Raw genomic sequence first — 17,243 nt, 5'->3', positions numbered from 1 at the left:
TTTCCTGTGGCACTCTGGGGTTAGCATGCCAAGTTTCTTTGATGTAACTTTCTTCTATTTCTCCAGAAAAATGCATGAATTAACAAAACTGTATTTATCTGTGTTGATACAATATTAGACTCAGCTTCCATGTACTGTTTTTCCATCCAGCTTGTATTTTGAAAATGATACTTTGCATCAAGACACATCCCTCATGCAACTTCCCAGCTGCATTTGATAGAGGCTCTGGAGGTTTTCTCTACCAGTTTCAGTATGCAGGGACTGGCTACAGGTTGTTCTGTGCCTCTGAATTGTGACCTTCATTTAGATTGGTGGATTGTGCAGATTTTTTGTAGTTTTTTTGTTGCTTGCGGTGGGATTGAGGGGGGTGGGGTGTTTGGTTTGGGTTTTGGTTGTGTGTGTTTGCTACTGTTTTTTAAAAGGAAAATCATCTTCCTAAAGTTATAAAAGGCATTCTCTCAGCAGAGTTTAAGTCACTGAACATCTGTTGTGGGAGTCTATGAAGGAGAGGATTCAGGCTGCAGGAGGGGCAGAGTAGCTGAGAGGAAGTAACTTTAAACAGGCTATTCCATCATGGAGCTGCACTAAGCAACCAGCAACCAATTTCAGCTATTTGTAGGAGAACAGTATGAGACAGGAAATACAAGCAAATGATTTACAACAACAAACAAGACGTGACCAAAATCCAACAATTGCTCGCTTTTGAGTTTTTGCACTTTAGGATAGTTTAAGATAGTTACTCTATAGTAAGAAGTATAGTCATTGCTAAAGAACAAAAGTAACCTCAAAAACATCAGCATAAGCAAGAAAAAGTTTCTGTGAAAGTAAGTATCTACTTTTACCTGCCTTCATTTGTATTATTCACAGACAAAATCAAAAGCCAGGTGACCAAAAAAAAAGGACAATTTTTATCTATGTATACCCCCCCCCCTTTTTTTTTAGTGTATATCGAAAAGCTATAGTTGTGTGAAGAAAAAACACAAGCAATGAAAAATGAATTATACCCTCTCCCAAGGCATTAGTCACTTCTATCACAAGTGACACTAAAAACTTTTACAGTAACATGACAAATACAAATCTGCCAAAGGTTGTGTTTTGCTTACATTAAAAACTAGTAACAAAAGGAGTGATTGCTGAAGAGTTGAAGCTTTACCGGTAATGTTAAGAAACCATGGCAATTTCCTCTAATAATTCTGTTGTCCACAACTGTTCTTGCTTTAGAATTACTTATTTAGAAACATCTTCACTAACCATTGTTTCACAGGATCAAGTTAGATCAAGTTCAGTTTGGCCCTCTGGCCCCACAGTGTTCAAAAGCAAAATAAAACCTAGCTATTGAGAAACAGGATGACTCAGAGCCCAGCAGTTCAAGGCAATGTTGAAAACCACCTCAGATTTAGGAATTAACCGAGTAAAGAGTGTCTTCCTCCATATCCAGAACACTCTTATTAGAAAATTAATCATCATAAGGGAGAGAAAAAGGTTTCGAAATATCCCCAACTTGCTTTACTTTAGCCTTTCTTCAGATACAGTGACAATAGGTACTTTCCTACAAGATCAAATTCATTTTTCCATGTAAAAGATCCAAACTCAGAAACATCCTCCTCCAAACTTGCAGTAATTAGCAGCTTCCCTCAAACCCTGTAACAGGTAAGACTACAACTACTTCAAACTTTACATGATCTTGATATTTCATTAGTCCACATATTTCTAGTGTGTTCCTTTATACACAAAGAGCATCACATGTACTAAGGAACAGTGTAATAAGAAATCCTTTATTTTAAGAAAAGCATGATCATAAACAGTTCTCAGACTATGTGTTTATAGATGGTTTTTGAATTAAAACATTAGTTCAAGAAAAATCATAACTTCCTAGTTGCGTTCTTAGGCACCTGACAAGTGCTGTATTGTAAACATGCCTCTGTACTGAACAGAATGCACAGATCGGGACATTATCAAAATAATCCACAATATTTGTTTTGGTTTAGTTACTGGATCTTTGTTTACAAAGCACTTCAAGTATAGCAAAACAAGAATAAATCTCATTTGGTCATTCCTAAGGTTGGTGCCTTATATGATCTATATACTGGTGGACTTCAAAAACTTTTTAAATTATCTCAAAGAAAGATTCACTGTTGAATAGCCTGTATTGCATAGATGCACGCTGACAATGCACAAGATTTACATAGATGCTGCTAATTTCTTGTTGCTTGCTTGCAGTCCCATTAATCAAACAAAACAAACAGCATCTCTCCTTAGGACATTTTAAGATGCTTAGAAGTATTTGAGGTTAACTAACAAATCAATCACTTGCCAATTTGCAGTGTTGTGCAATTAAACTCTTAAGACTGCAAATGAGCAAGGATACACTGCAACTGATCTACAGACTTGTTGATATCTTTGTGGAAAGAAAGAGGAGAGCATGTCTCTACTCTGAAACCCAGGCTGCCTTAACTATTGTCACCACACAGTTTGCCCCAAGAATTTCTAGAAGCAGCTAGTTACAGAACATCCTCACGATGACACCACTGGACCATCACCATCCAAGATACTACAGGCTCAATTTGCCATGTCAGCAGGTTTACTAAAGAACTGTTTGTTTTTTTAAAACACACCAACACAGGATTCCTGACTTACTACTGAAATAAAAATTTCAATTAGGAAAATATAGTTGAAGACAAACTGACCTAGGTATAGGGAGGAAAGGACAATGCCAGCTACCACTGTCTTCTGTGTTTGCTCTTTGCAGACTTCCGAACACTCTTGACATGTGGAGCTGTCACCTCTACTCAGTCACTCTGTGAGCCACCAGCACAGTTCCACTAGGTCTAATGGGGCTCAGCAGACACATGCTTACAAGTCCTTCGGTATGGACTGCATGAAGATAAAAGTATACTGACATAAACTGAGGGAATAACTTGGGAATATCTCCAAAGTGCAAGCATTTCTATGGAACTCCACCTGCTCAGTTTCTCCTTGTTTTCAAAGAGCAGAAGTGACTTTCCCACTCAAATACGAAGTATACTTCAAAGAAAAAATGGTATGACTTTATGAAAGTACCTTTTCTTCATAAATGAGAAGCGTTTATAAACTCTTTCTAAAAACTAACTATGCCATCCCACGATATAAGAACAATACATACAACATTCAGCTAACCTCTTCATATTTTCAGATTCCAATTTGTCATTATTATTATTACTACTACTATTATTATATAAACATTATTTATTTAAACAACCAGTGTTCTCCCTAGGTTATTGTAAGGAATATTCCTTCCCCCACTCCAGTCAGTGCTTGTTCAACACCCTCCCAAGTCACCTTTGCCAAGACAAAAGGCAACCAAAGATTTCTTCACAAGTAGATAAAGATGATGATGATGTTAGAGGCACACACTGATGGCCAGAAACAGCATTTAGCAAGAGCAGCTTTAGGAACATACTAAAATATTTTCAGACCTATTGACAGAATAACAAAGGAAAAGTTAGCTTTTCCTAAGGTAAAGGTAAAGAAGTACTGAAGGTAAAAGTACCGAAGAAGAACAAATTTTGGATCCAAATAGGCCACTTAATTCTGGAGGGGAAAAAAAGCAGAAATCAAAAATGTTAAAATTCTTTCAGTTTCATACAAATTGGAAAGTATTGTTAAGCTTTGCTTATGAGTTACAGTGTAATAGTAAAAGTAATGTTTCCCCTTTCCCAAAGGTGTCTATTCTTCATGGTGCTAAAGTCCACATAAGTCTAAAATATGTGCATATGAATAGACTTAAGCTTAAATCTTTGAAAGTTTCCCAGTTGCAAGCTGACAGTGTACCAGATTATTTTTAAATACAAGCTGTAAAATTCTACCCACAACTCTAAGGCAGTATATGGGACTGCCTGACCAGTGTTGAACAGAACAAACTAAAAAAACAAATGAGAAATCCCCCATCCAAGTCCCAGCCTCCTGAGTGGTGGTGGCTAGGGGAAGTATCTTTCAAGTAAAGGAAGCTCACATGCACAAAGTATTCACTTGTTCTTGCTTGACCTGAAGTCACAGGGTCAGGTGCCCATCTCACAGTATACAAGTCGATTTACTTCGACTACAGCTTTAACACAACCTATCTCTGCACCAAAGGAGTAACTGCCAAAATACAGGGTTATGTTGTCTTCCAGAGGAACCCAATGCAGTAGGGACAAATGAACTTCAAAGAAACACAGGTCTGTTTTATTTCAGTGGCTATTCGTCTAGAAATGGAGCAAGATTCAAAAATAAATTTTGTTTGTAGGTAGTCACCCAGAGGAGGAGCATTTTTCAAAACTGCCAATGATTTTTGAAAGCTGGACATTCCCTACAAGCTGCTCATCCACACCCACAAAGTTCAGCCAAAGCTGAATTTTTAATATGTCTGTTTAGACACTACATGCATCTGTCTCACACAGAATGAAAGGAAAACTAACAGTCTGAACTAAGACTTGTATCGGTTGTGTTTGACAAGACCACCACAAAAAGCTTCACAAAAAAAACCCAACCCACTGTTTGAACTTTCTACAGATAATCTTGTTTTCTACCCCACTGGTCTGCACCTTTACTTACTTCATGAGCATTTTCCTGTCAAAACACTGTTAACAACTTACAAGATGGAAAATAACACTGTTCAAAAGAGCCAGAATTAAAGTTTAATGGGGAATATGAATTCATCTTTCCTTCTACTCAGGTTTTTACCTATGAACTATGACAGTGTTTATAACCCTTTATTTCAGCCACTTCCAATCCTCTGCCCCTTTATAACCCTGACTTGCTCTCAAGGCACAAACTAGACATTGCTCCCAGGGATATTCATACAATTCAACAATCTATACAATTTAGGTGCCTGCATTAGCATCAACTATTCACGCATACTCTGTGTAAGGAGATTTGGGGCACGAACATAACTGGTTTTCTGAGTCATAATTTGAAGGAGTACCTCTCACTGTCCATTGACTAGATAGAGAGCCTAGCCAGCTAACGACGGTGTCCAGGTTAAGTGTTTATAACCACACAGTATATGTTTTCCCCTCTCTCTTCCTACTTGTGATCCAGCCACCTTGCATTTTCTGCATGGCTAGTCTTTCAAACTGTTATTTCCTGCAATGAGCCATCACACCTGAAATCTTAGTACCAAGATAAAGAGCTTCAAGAGCCTTCTTAACAACATATCACACAATAGGAACTGGAAACTCTGTTACTGTCCTAATGTTGTTTGAAACCTCCATCAGCTCTTGACTCCAAATTTCCAATGCAGGTAATTCTGCAAGGAGTTTCTTTCCCAAATACTTAAGTCTGATTCAAGCAGAATAATAAGAGACCATACATGCTAACAATTTTTATTACTACCACTGGTTTTTTAAATTTATGTTTCACAAAGTTGAAGCTACTACCGCAGCTGCAATGTAGTTTATGTTCTTAACAGCATAATGAAAGAAGCCTAAGTTTAAGCTAGATGTACTTCAGCACACTGAACTACTTCATAGTTCACTGCCTTATAGACAATTCCTTGCTAGTACCAAGTCCTGAATCGAATATGCTAACTTCAGTGGGACTCAAATAATATACCAGTTACCATCACTATAAAACATTTTTCAATATAATGATGCTGATGAACTCATACAGCAAGTGCCAGGAGGAGAGGGCAAAAGCACGTAACTGGTAAGCAAGGCATCAACCTGCGGTGCAATTTATTTTTTAAACAAGATTTCAAACAGTGACTAATCTGATCACCCTGAGAGGGAGAACATCACATGAATCTTGGCCTGAGGAACAAATCTAACTAAGAAAGAATGACTCATTGTGCAGGCAATGTGATGAGAACCAAATGTAGATTATCCAACTTCAGTAACTCCAGGAAGAAAAAAAAACAAAACCACATTTACTACTTCACTCCTCAGCACTGAGTACAGATAACAGGCACAAGAGTGCAGAAAAACAAGCAAGAGGTTGAGTGTAGTAATTTATTTATAAGCAGTGATCAAATCCACAGAGTTGAGAAGTTAGAGTAGCTGTATACACCTAAAATGGTATAAGCAGCTGAGATTTTGAAGAAACAGTCAAGTAAAAAACAATACTCCCCTGTAATTTCTATAAATGTTCATGTGATTAAAATCCATATTTACAGGGAAATGTAATTGCAATCCAGCTTCCAGCTATTGGTTTTTAATGCAAAGTATAAAGCAAGGTATTAAAAATCAAAAGTGATCTACTGTCCTTTTCTAAACTATGCAAAGTGTTAATATAATGAAACTCAATTGATGTTATTTTTCTTTTATTCTTCTAGTTTCAGCTTACAAGTTAGTCATATCAGCTGCAGAAAAGAGGGTGAGCAAGACACATCGCCTATAAAGTATTCTGGGAATGTTAAGTATTTTGCATACTTACTACTAGTGACAATGCAGAATTAATTTACCTATGCAGAAGTGAGAGAATTAAAAAACAAGAACAAGAGGAACAACTGGCAATCACTCTGAAATAAATTTGCAAAGTTTTATTTTTATAAGTACGTTCAGTTCCACAAATCTAACACAGCACAAACCTGCTCTGACTTTGCTTCAGTAGCAGAGGTCCAACTGGAGTGAGAGCTGTACCAACACAGAAGACATTCGCTTTCTCAAAATGCTTAAGCCTACATAAACATTCATACGTGATAAGGGAGGATTAAGCTTTTAAAAGGGCAGGGCAGGGCAGGGCAAGGATATTTGACAGGATGGAGGTATAAAGGCACAGCATTCCCAAGCATAATGCAATACAAAATATATATAGAAATGTGATGTTAATCTCAATTAAGAAGTCTTATACTGAAAACTTTTCCAAACCAAACCAGGGTCCAACTTCACAGTCTTAAGGCCAACACAGCTAGTTAGTGACAATGGTTTGCTTTAATGACACACAGGCTGAGCAAGCAATGACCTCAGCCCAATGACCAGTAAGGACAAAACACCCAAGTAAAATTTAAACTCACAGCTTTGAATCCACAGTTATGTGCTGCAACTGCTCAGTCACCAAAAGCCCAAAAATACACAAAACCTTGGTCAACCCTGTCCTCAGCAGTTTACAGAACACATCAAGCAGGCAAACAGCAATAACTTACCCACACATACATCAACCAATAGGTCATTTTTCAAAGCCCAATAGAAGTGATATAAAATACACAACATTTTTCTTGCAGATATAGCATGTACCAGTTTTATCACAAATTTAAAAATAAAAAGCAACAAGTCTTTTCATATTTATTCAGAAGATTAAGTGAAGGTATGGTATCACAGGCAATCAGTGTCAGTAAGTATGTATAGGCCAAGTTATACTTGTGCAATATCCACTTGTCTTCAAATAATCTCCTGAAAGCCCTGTGCAAATTCATGACCTGCAAAAGAACAGCAGACTGGAGTCAGGGAACGCTTCTGATAATCATGTGTAAAATGAAGTTGATTTCTGGATTATATCACACACTTTCACTGACTGCAAGAAAGTTCCTCACTGACATTTACAATAAGCAGCTGAGAAATGTAAAGCATCTAAATAGACATGCCTAGCCAAAGGCTATTTGTTGGATAAAAAGATGCCTATTTTTACCTTTTACGGTAGAACACAAGTTACATACAGTAGATGCACACAAAACAGTGTGCATGCTGTAGTCATTATTTTTAATGCTGGGGGATGAGGATGAATACACCAGATATTTGGCTACCAAAAAAGACCAATGCTTCTTTACAAAGGTCATTCAAGAATGGAAAGCCATTCAGCTTCAATTAACCCCTTACTCATTCCAAGTAGTTTCAAAAATGGTCCATTTGTTTTTACAACGCAATACCACACAGCAGAGCTGTTCCATACAAGAAGTTTGTATTCCCATGCAAGAGGTTAGCTCTTTTGGTTGAAGATCTGGATTCCATCCCAGTTCTCAGATTCCAACTGTAATTGTGTATGACGAGTCAGACTGCTAACTTCCATAGTTGAACTACCTCCCTCTCTAGCACTTTGTATCAAAAAAGCAACTTCAGATCCCTCAGATGAAAGACCACATTGGAGTATTGCATTACACTATTTACTAATGCAGCTGCATGAGTTCTTGCAGAAACTGCATTTGAGGGCTAGCTACAAAGAGGTCAGCAAAGCCAGCTCAGCCTGACCAATGTGCCTTACACCACAGGGCTCTCATGTGCAGCAAGTCAAGATCAACACCCTCTTGGTCTGAAAGCCTCTTGCCTACTTACATAACAGCACAAGTCGGGGGGAACCAAACACAAACCAGGATTTATCAAGAGAGAGTAGGAGAAGACAAAGTATCTGGTCCTTCTAACAAAAAGACAAACAGCTCCCAGTAACCATGACAGGAAATATCTTATTGTTAGCAGTGTACACTTACAGCAGTACTGTCACATACATGAAGAGAGGGAAAAAATGGCTCCCAAAGGCTTTGTTGTGGAAAGAAGACCAATTCAGGCATGAAAAAGTGTTATAACAGTTGCAAAGTATTCAAAAGATGCTTCACGACAGAAATTACTTTGATAGGAAAGACACTCATCCTGGGAAGCTGCCTGAGGTATACTGTACCAAAACAGAGGGGCAGAGGAACTGCAAGTGGTAAGCAGGTAGGCACATGGAACAGAAGAACAGAGTAACACTGACAGAAGCCAAGAACAGTTCCCAGCAAGGCATAAATTCACCTCTACATAACCCGGCACTATTGCATCACAAATAACCATACCATAACCAACACTGCTGCCAACTATAGATTTATGAGATCTGAAAGACCTACCCAGAAGATGAATCATTTGTGAATATGAGTGTTAAATACTCAGCACAGGAAAGCATGTGTTCTGAGTTTTGCACATCTTTTGAAACACTTGACCAGTGGAGGCTTTTGCAAAAGAACCTACTCATTTCTTATCTCCAGGTCTAACTTGTTCTGAAATTAAAGTACTCGCATTGTAAATTCAGAAGCGAGGCAGTGGATACACCTTCAAGTGGAAAAACAAGTCCAAGTGTACTATTCAACCAAAGAAATTGCCTAGAAAGATTAGCAAAAATATCACTCTTTAAAAGAAATATCTATTTAGGTGACAACATTCTGGGTTACTGTTACTTGCTTTTTTTTTGAGAGAGTTTTTATAGTCATTAATCAGAGCTTCTCTCCTTTGCAAGCCACATAAAAGAGGTTTCTACAGTAATATGTAGGATTATCACATGTAGGATATTCCTCCAGAGAAAGACAGCAAACACTATTTAATAGCATAAAATTGGTAGGAAAGTTCGAAGGCAAGTATTACAATTAATTTTTAATATTAACTGAATTGCAAGTTAGTGTCTCTTACTTTCTTGAATTCCAACACACGCATTCTGCTCAAAAAGACAAAAAAGTTGAGTGAGGGGCTTTTTGAGCAGGGAGCAGTGATTTTCTCACCTGTTTCAATAACACTGTAGCTTCACAGCCATTTGAAGCCACCACAGGCCAGCCAACTGCTCCTTGCCCATCTTCCCCCACATGGTGCAACGACACATGATCATGCTACATGAATCCATTTTTCACAGCAAATCACATCAGGCCAGAACAGACCTTGTGCAGCCACCAGCTCTGGCAGAGTACAGGTTCCTAACAGATTCACACTGCAGACATTTGCCTTGTTGCAAGAGATGGGGCAGCAGTGAGAGTGAACAGGACAGAGCCTGTACAACCGCATGGTATTAGACATGTATTTCAAACAGGTTTATGGGATGCATGCTCTTGGAAGATTTAAGGCTGCAGTCTCACAATTACCGGAACTACAGGCTCACTTTCCAAGGCTATTCTTACTAGTGATCTGTAACACCATCATTTAAAGAATCACTCGAAAGCAGTAAAGCTTCTGACAAAGAAGCCACTCTCTTAACAAAAGGATCAATTTAATCAGTCATCATTCTTTCTTCAGCTCTGCACTCCCTGACCACCACTTTATGCTCTCTACCAGTTAGTCTCTTCCACCCACTTTACTGCTGAATCCTCTTACCTCAGATAACTATTCAGTCAGGAAAGTTTTCTAGACCTAACAAGACATGTCCCTTTGATTTAGATAGAAAGCAGTCAAGGAAACTGATCTGTGTAAAACCATACTAAATCTTGTCCATTCTGCAATGCTCGAGCTCAAATAAACCGATTTAAAGGTGCTCTTTGACAGTCAACTTGTCTGCTTTCATTTACCGTTCCCTTTAATGCAGCTGAATCACTGTGATTAAAGCTTACATTGTACATAATCTCTTTCATGAGGTCTCTCACTCCTTAAAGTGAATTCTAAAATACAATCACAAACCCACAAGGTAATCATCTGCTGGCTGCATCAAGTGCATCCATACCCTACTCACTCTCAGTAGCATTTATTGTGCATCTGAGAATCAAATATTTTCCCCAAAATAATATTTCCTGTAAGTTTCTTGCTGCACATGTCACATCTAATTCTGTTCCACTCAGAAGAGGCTGTGTCACTGGCTCTCCAATGCTTTCCCCGAGGTCAAATATAGCTAGCTATTGCCTCTGCTTGATCATCAAACTGAAGTTTGACATGGTGAGCCATGAACTAGTTTTTACAATGTGTCACCAGGTTCAGCCAACTCTCCAGCTGTCTGCCAACCACAGAAGGCAGAAGCAGTGGAGAACAGCCCCTCTACAAGACAATACAGTTACAGCAAGTGAAGTGTGCTCCATTAACACAGCTCTCTCCAGCTATATTCAAATCCAGCTATGGAGGAGACATACCAGAATCATGGTATTACCACACAAACTCATTACAGTTCCTACCATAATACCACATTTCCCTCCTAAATGGTGCATTTATTCACTCTGATACACATGCAAGCTGAAGGTAAGCAGACCTATTAGACTTAATAAAGTCTTGAGATTATTCATAACAGCTGTTTCCTCTTCAAGCTAGAGGAAAACAGATGGCAACATAACAAGAGCTAGATAATTTTTAAAAATTAACTCTAAAACATGACACTTGTACAGGATGTCTTCCACTTATGCATCTCCAAATGGGATAGTAAAAAAAAAAATTATGCCAAATGTTATTTTGCTAGTAGAATATATAACAGCTTGATAGCATAATTAACATAGTAAAAAAAAAAAAAGGGCATAACAAAGAATACATCAAATTGCATAGAAAAACTGCAGGTTGCACAGAACCCTAGATCACAAAGCTGTTGCTGTAGCTTCCCTACAAAAACACTCAGAGCATAGTATATCTCCTCTCTCAAACACCTATAAAGCCTAACAGCATCAAGATAATGCAATTACAGGTGCAGAGAATAGGGGTGGATCCTTTTTAATATTAATTAGCTACTTCAATCAGGATTTACAGGGACAGAAAACAGTAAGAAAAATATTTAGTCATGCTAATTATCCAGTGAACATAACGAGGGGATTTTATGTTGGTCTGGCATCAACTGCAGCCTATCAACTGCATTTCATGCACATTCCATACACTTAAGAGTAGAATTTAAGCAACTATAAATACATCACTATAACATTCTAAACATAGGTTGAGGGAGACCATGTATTATTAAGCTACCACATGTTGAAACAACTGTTTAAAAGGTTCCAAAAATTCCAACCAAAACAGCAGTATTTTTGGACAGACAGCAATGAATACTCAATTGTTGTTCCTTCTACAAGACCAATTTAGAGCAGAATGAAAAATTCTGGACAAAAATGAAAGCTATGCTTCTGACCACCTACGTTAAGGAAACACAAAGCTTTGGGTAAATGAAGAGTTTATCTTTTGTGATACGCTTAGGGCTGGAATGCAATATGCAGCAGACTCCTGATCTACCACCTCAGGATTTAGGATCTACTAATATCTATTAGGCTCACATTTAGAGTAGTGAAGAAAATGCTACACTTCACAATTTTTCTGGGCAGACTCTTTCCTGGAAGTGGCTACTCAGTTTGGTATATACTGAAGAACTTACAACACGCATCTTCTTTTCCAGGCAGTAGTAGTTATTTATTTTAAAAAACAATGAAGTAGTCTCTGTTGATCCAAACATCTTTCCAAACTCCACTGAAGATCCACAAAGAAAAAAAATCCTACTTCTATTCTTCTACTACATTAACATGCCAGGTACGAGACTTCATCACCTATTCTATCAACAGTTCTAAATAAGTACAAATTAAATCACCAGAACAGTTAGACACCCAGCTTTACAGCAACAGCAAAACTGGTCCAAAAAAACCCTTACATTATATATGCATCTATTCATATACCCCCTCACCAAAAAAACAACCAAAAAATGAAACAGACACATAAGTTGTGCCAGATGGCTAGCACATTTAGAAACAGAGATGGTCCTAAACTGATCTCTGGATAAACACAACCATATGATTGACAGCATAACCCAAGCTACAGTCCCTGTGATTCTTCCATCTATGATGTTTAATTACATTAATTTGTAGCCAATGTGCCTCAAAACTGCAAAGCTTGTGATCAGTATATACACACACACTGAAATACTGTTTTCCATAGTAACATATAGCAAATATATAGAGAGCATGCAGTAATAAAATATACTACACATATAACATTATCTATAATGCAATAATTATGTAATTGTAATATTTTATATTATATGTTCTATAGATATATGAAAACCTGACACTAAAGCAACTTTTGACTTTGAAACTCTGTTCAGCTGACATTTTAAAAACTTTAATTTCATTTCTGAAAGTACTTATTCTGATTGTTTTTGATGTAGCTTTATCTGAGTTGCAGAATAGAGGGCTTTTTCTTCTCCTAGTTAATCAAATATCATAGTATTCTAACCTTTAACTACATCATACGTATACCTGAAGTGTCTGGAATAGTGAATCTGCTTGGAGTATTAAAAACCCAAACAGTGAAGAGAACAGTTACAGAAAAAATTATGTTTCCTTCCACGCCATTTTGTCTTTCTGACCTCCATTCCAAGGGTAGAAGAAAACTGGATTTTGCAACTTGACCTCCACGTTATTCAGTGTATTTGTGATCTCAAGCCGGACAGTGAAGTTTCAGACATGCTCATGTACTCTCTAGCTGTGACTGTATGAATCAACTTCCTCTATTTATGGAAAGCGGGTATTAAATTAACTCTTGCCTTGGCATTTATCATCTACAAGCTTCATTCTCAAATTCATGGGATATCCTCTGTCCAGCACAGTCTGTCATTCCAACCAAGTTGTGTAACTCCGGTGAGCATGGCTAACCAAAGTTGACACATGTCCACACTGTGGAGGAGAAAATAAACCCCACAAATCATTATTCTCTGGTGAATGATAAAACTCAAGTACATGGTGTTGAGACTGCCATTCCCCATTACTAGACCCAGACGCAAACCTGTTTAAATGGTACCTCTTCTATTAGTTTGCTTCCTTTTGTAAAGGCAAAGTAGATGTAAATATATATATATCCAAAATTTGTCTTGTAGATTAGAAGCTGTATTTAAGCACAGACCCTGCTTGTTTTCTTCAGGAACCGGAGATAATAAATGCTGTCAGTCAAGCTTACATTCAAAAGGAAAGAGATGGAGAATATGTACAGTTGAGAACAGCAAAATAACCATGTAAAATAAATCTGCCAAGGAATCCAATTATATCATTGAGCTTTAACCAGTTACAGCATACTTGCAGGAAGGAGAAGGACGCCCATTTAACAACAAGCTTCCTTCCTCATCCCTTTGCTCTCTTGACAGATCCCCATTAAAAATGCTTTATGACAATCACCTATATTATGTGGGTTATCTAAAATAAAGTTCTCTCACTTGTTATCATTAAGAGGTGCAAATTACCAACAGCTCACACCCAGCGAGGTAGTACAGCTCAGTGGTCTTCCCAGCAGGGAGGAAAAAGCCACTTAACCAGATAAGCACGTCTTTTCAACTTCTCTCCGCTTTTACCTCCTTACTTACCCTTCAGCTCAAAGGAATACCTTACTTAACACCTAGACAGTGTCAGAAACAACACTGCACTAAAGTAGACCTCACACAAAACTCCAGTACTAACAGTAAAGCCACACTATAAAGAACATTCAATAACTTACTGTACACTTCTTAGGAGCTTTCTCTGCTTCTTGATTCAGGGAAATCCTCTACCACTTTCTCTACATGACAGTTGTGAAAACCGTTCCTCCCCCCTACCCTGCAACTGCTGTCTCCTTATATCTTTGCTTAACTGGATTCCCTGTCATCTCCCTGCTCTTAACACAAGCAAGATATCCTCAAACATACAGGAATGCTTGCTGTCCTGCAGCTAGGAATTACTAAACTCACGCAGTGCAGACTTCATGTGCATCTTAAAGTGAAGATAAAAATCTGAGCAATTTGATTATGAGAACAAGCCTCAGATACCTTTAATAGTGTATTCTCTAGTATTTTCTGAAGTGACTCTTCCCTGATACACAGACTGCAATTCAAAATATTTTGCACGAGTTATCATTCAGCTTTCTGAAAAAAAAAGATAAACGCTGATAACTTCTAGTTCTTTTAACCAGAGAGAATTAAAGAGGCAGACTGAGGCACTTCATGCCTATCTATTAAACACTGGTCATTACTGTCCCTTCTGCAGAAACAACCCATTGCAAGCACTGCGGTTACGACAGACCATTGGCTTTCAAAGCAGTAAGAAACTCAAATACAAACAGAACGTTTTCATCTCAAGTCCAGGTCTGTGGGGAGAACCACTGGTTGAGCTCAGAAGCTAACTTTTACACAACTCTGTCTGTTTTAAAAATTCCTTTTAAACAACTCCCACAGAAATAGCACAGAGTAGTCTAAAAAAAAAAATCCTTCTGGGGAAGGGGGAAGAAAAGAGACAGGAAACAAAGGGACATTACACTAATAGTTCTCTTCTACTAATCAACAGAATAGTGCTGACATGATGTAAGAGCAGGCTTGCCACAGCCTGGAGAAAAGTAAGAACATGCAGCAGAAACATCACAAAAATCGAACAGGGGTTTTCAAACCACAGAAAAAAGGAAGAATAAATCACTAAACAATGTCATAGAATGAGAGCAAGATATTAGCCAAAATGCATGGATGAATAAAAGCACAAAACACAGCTGCAAAAGGTTAAAGAGGCTTTAAGAGAGTTTACTTGCTTTCCATCCCAACAGTCCAATTAATTAGCAATCATTGTTACATACTGTAGCAATAGCTGCCTAATACCTACTGCCTCCCACACACTCCTTATCCACAAAGAGCTGTGGAAATACTCGCTTTCCAATGTTAAGTCACAGTGACTTCAAGAATCACAACGGGGGATTGACTCCCCTAGCATACAGGATGCATTTTATTGCCACAGTGTTACAAAACACACGGCCCTATTTTCTGTTATTGCATCTGCACTTCCTCTTTTCACCCTTCAGGATTCCCACCATGGCTACCCCACGATCAGAAACTGCAGAAGGTTTTATGAGATAAAGGCTAGCCCAGACAAGATCTTACTGAAACATCAGTGGTGCCAGGGCCCTGAGCACAATCTCTCCCCTACCCCTCAGGGGTCTGAATGCCTCGGCTCAAGGCCAGCTGTGACATGGCGCAGCTGTGTTAAGCTCAGATCAGGCTGTTAGGAAGACAGCTCTGTGAGAAAGCACTGGAGGAAGGCTCACTAAGCACATTTCTCCATTTCAGAGCTGCATTCTGGCTCCAACACTTGCCCTTGGACCTTGCCTGGGGTGTGTAGCAGGTTTGTCCCTGCCTGGCCATTTACCTTACCGATCCTGACCGTGAACTTCTCGCTTAATTTCCTGGTGTTACCTTGGACCTACTCATCACTACAGACTTGTCTGGTGATCACCAGGCTCTTGGTTGACCCTAGTTAACATCATGGGCCTGCTCTGCTCTTGTTTGGTTACGGAGGACTCCCCATTTTGTTGGCAAGATCATTGCCCTGCTTGCTTTGCTGTCACACTCTCAGCTTCCAGCCTGCCGTTCTTTACCAAGTAATCCACTTCGTGCTTCATGACAAGTGGGACACGATGGCCTCACAGCTTAACACAGGCACATTAATCTTTAGGTCATTCAGTTCTGCTCTAAATATTAGCAAAACACCCCCTAGACCAGCAGGACATTGGCAGTTCTGTTAGTAAGGTCACAAGGACCACTGGAGTATTTAAGTAATCACTGCTATCTAGAACAGGGCTAGACTTCTCAAGGCTACACAAAAGGTTATATTTGAAACATGACCAGCAGCTTTTCAGAAAGGTAAGCAACTAGAATACAAAACAGGATTTATTATTAAGGCTTTAGCAGACTTCTCTACATTGTTTAGACTCCAAGCAACTAGGGACAGAAGTTACTTGCACAAAACAATGCTCTGCACCAGGACTGGGACCTTTATGTGGTAGTGCAATGCTAAAAATTCTATTACTGCCTGTTTACAGAAAGACAAAAACTGGTGTTAAACCCTCCAGAAGAACAGGAAGGGTCTGAACAAGCTCTGTTGGGAGGTGCAGGGGAGAAGGGGTACATGGGGAAGAAAAGGAAAAGCAACAATTTAGTACCAGTTTCTTAATAATAGCTTCCTCCTTAGTTTTTATTCTCCAGACCTAAATAGTCACTAGAACTGTTCTCTGCTAAACTCTTTCTACTCCCCTCAAATGCTTTGGATGAAACAGCTAACATCAACTCAGGAGAAGTCAGCTTGTCCTGCAGATGTCCAGATGTCAAAATTAAGCACTACTACTTTAGAATGGGAACTTAAACAATTAAAGTCCATAAAAATCCCACAAAATAGAAATCAGCATCTTTTCCAATCCTTGTGAGAGCTATTTGCTCTGGTAATTAATTTCACTTCCCCAGTACTGGATATGCCAAACAAGAGCCCTACCGTGTCCAGGAGAATGCAGAAGACATTTGACTCAAAGTGCAGATTGACAAGAACAGGATCTTGAAAGGAAGGAAACAAGACTTGGCTAGGCAGAGAAACACAATCCTGCTTGTCCTTCCCCATCCCTTCCCCCAGCAGGGCTCTCCCACCACCCCTGGGCACTGTTTAACCAAAGCCAGTCAGTTCTGTCTCTACATACAGCTGAGAGGGTTGCCTGTGAGGAGGAGAAAGGCACACAGTGAGTGAACTAAGCAGGAAGAAAGACTGCCCCAGTGGAACAACAGTGCCCAATGTGCTATTCAGATGTGAGATCCTTGCTGCTTCTACAAAATTACCTTCTAGAAAAATGTATAATTAGACTCAAAACTGGCACTGTGACTGGTAGATACTGTTTTCCTACCCCATC

General features: G+C 38.8%; 1 protein-coding gene across 3 annotated transcripts in view; it reads right to left on the bottom strand.

Annotated features, from left to right (window-relative positions):
* RASA3 (RAS p21 protein activator 3) overlaps window positions 1–17,243 on the bottom strand; it is a 136,520-nt gene that overhangs the window by 103,828 nt on the left and 15,449 nt on the right. Inside the window, exon 1 of one of the 3 annotated variants that reach the window (XM_074909796.1) lies at window positions 6,545–6,605. The exons of the other annotated variants lie outside the window; for them this stretch is intronic. The gene's annotated coding sequence lies outside the window, so the exon portion shown is untranslated. Of the gene's footprint in view, window positions 1–6,544; window positions 6,606–17,243 lie in introns of those variants that run through there. 3 annotated transcript variants of the gene reach the window in all.

Source organism: Athene noctua, chromosome 1, assembly GCF_965140245.1.
Source record: "Athene noctua chromosome 1, bAthNoc1.hap1.1, whole genome shotgun sequence".
Taxonomy (NCBI): Eukaryota; Metazoa; Chordata; class Aves; order Strigiformes; family Strigidae; genus Athene; species Athene noctua.
Note: the sequence above shows the minus strand (reverse complement) of the source record. Positions and strands in the feature narration are given on the sequence as shown.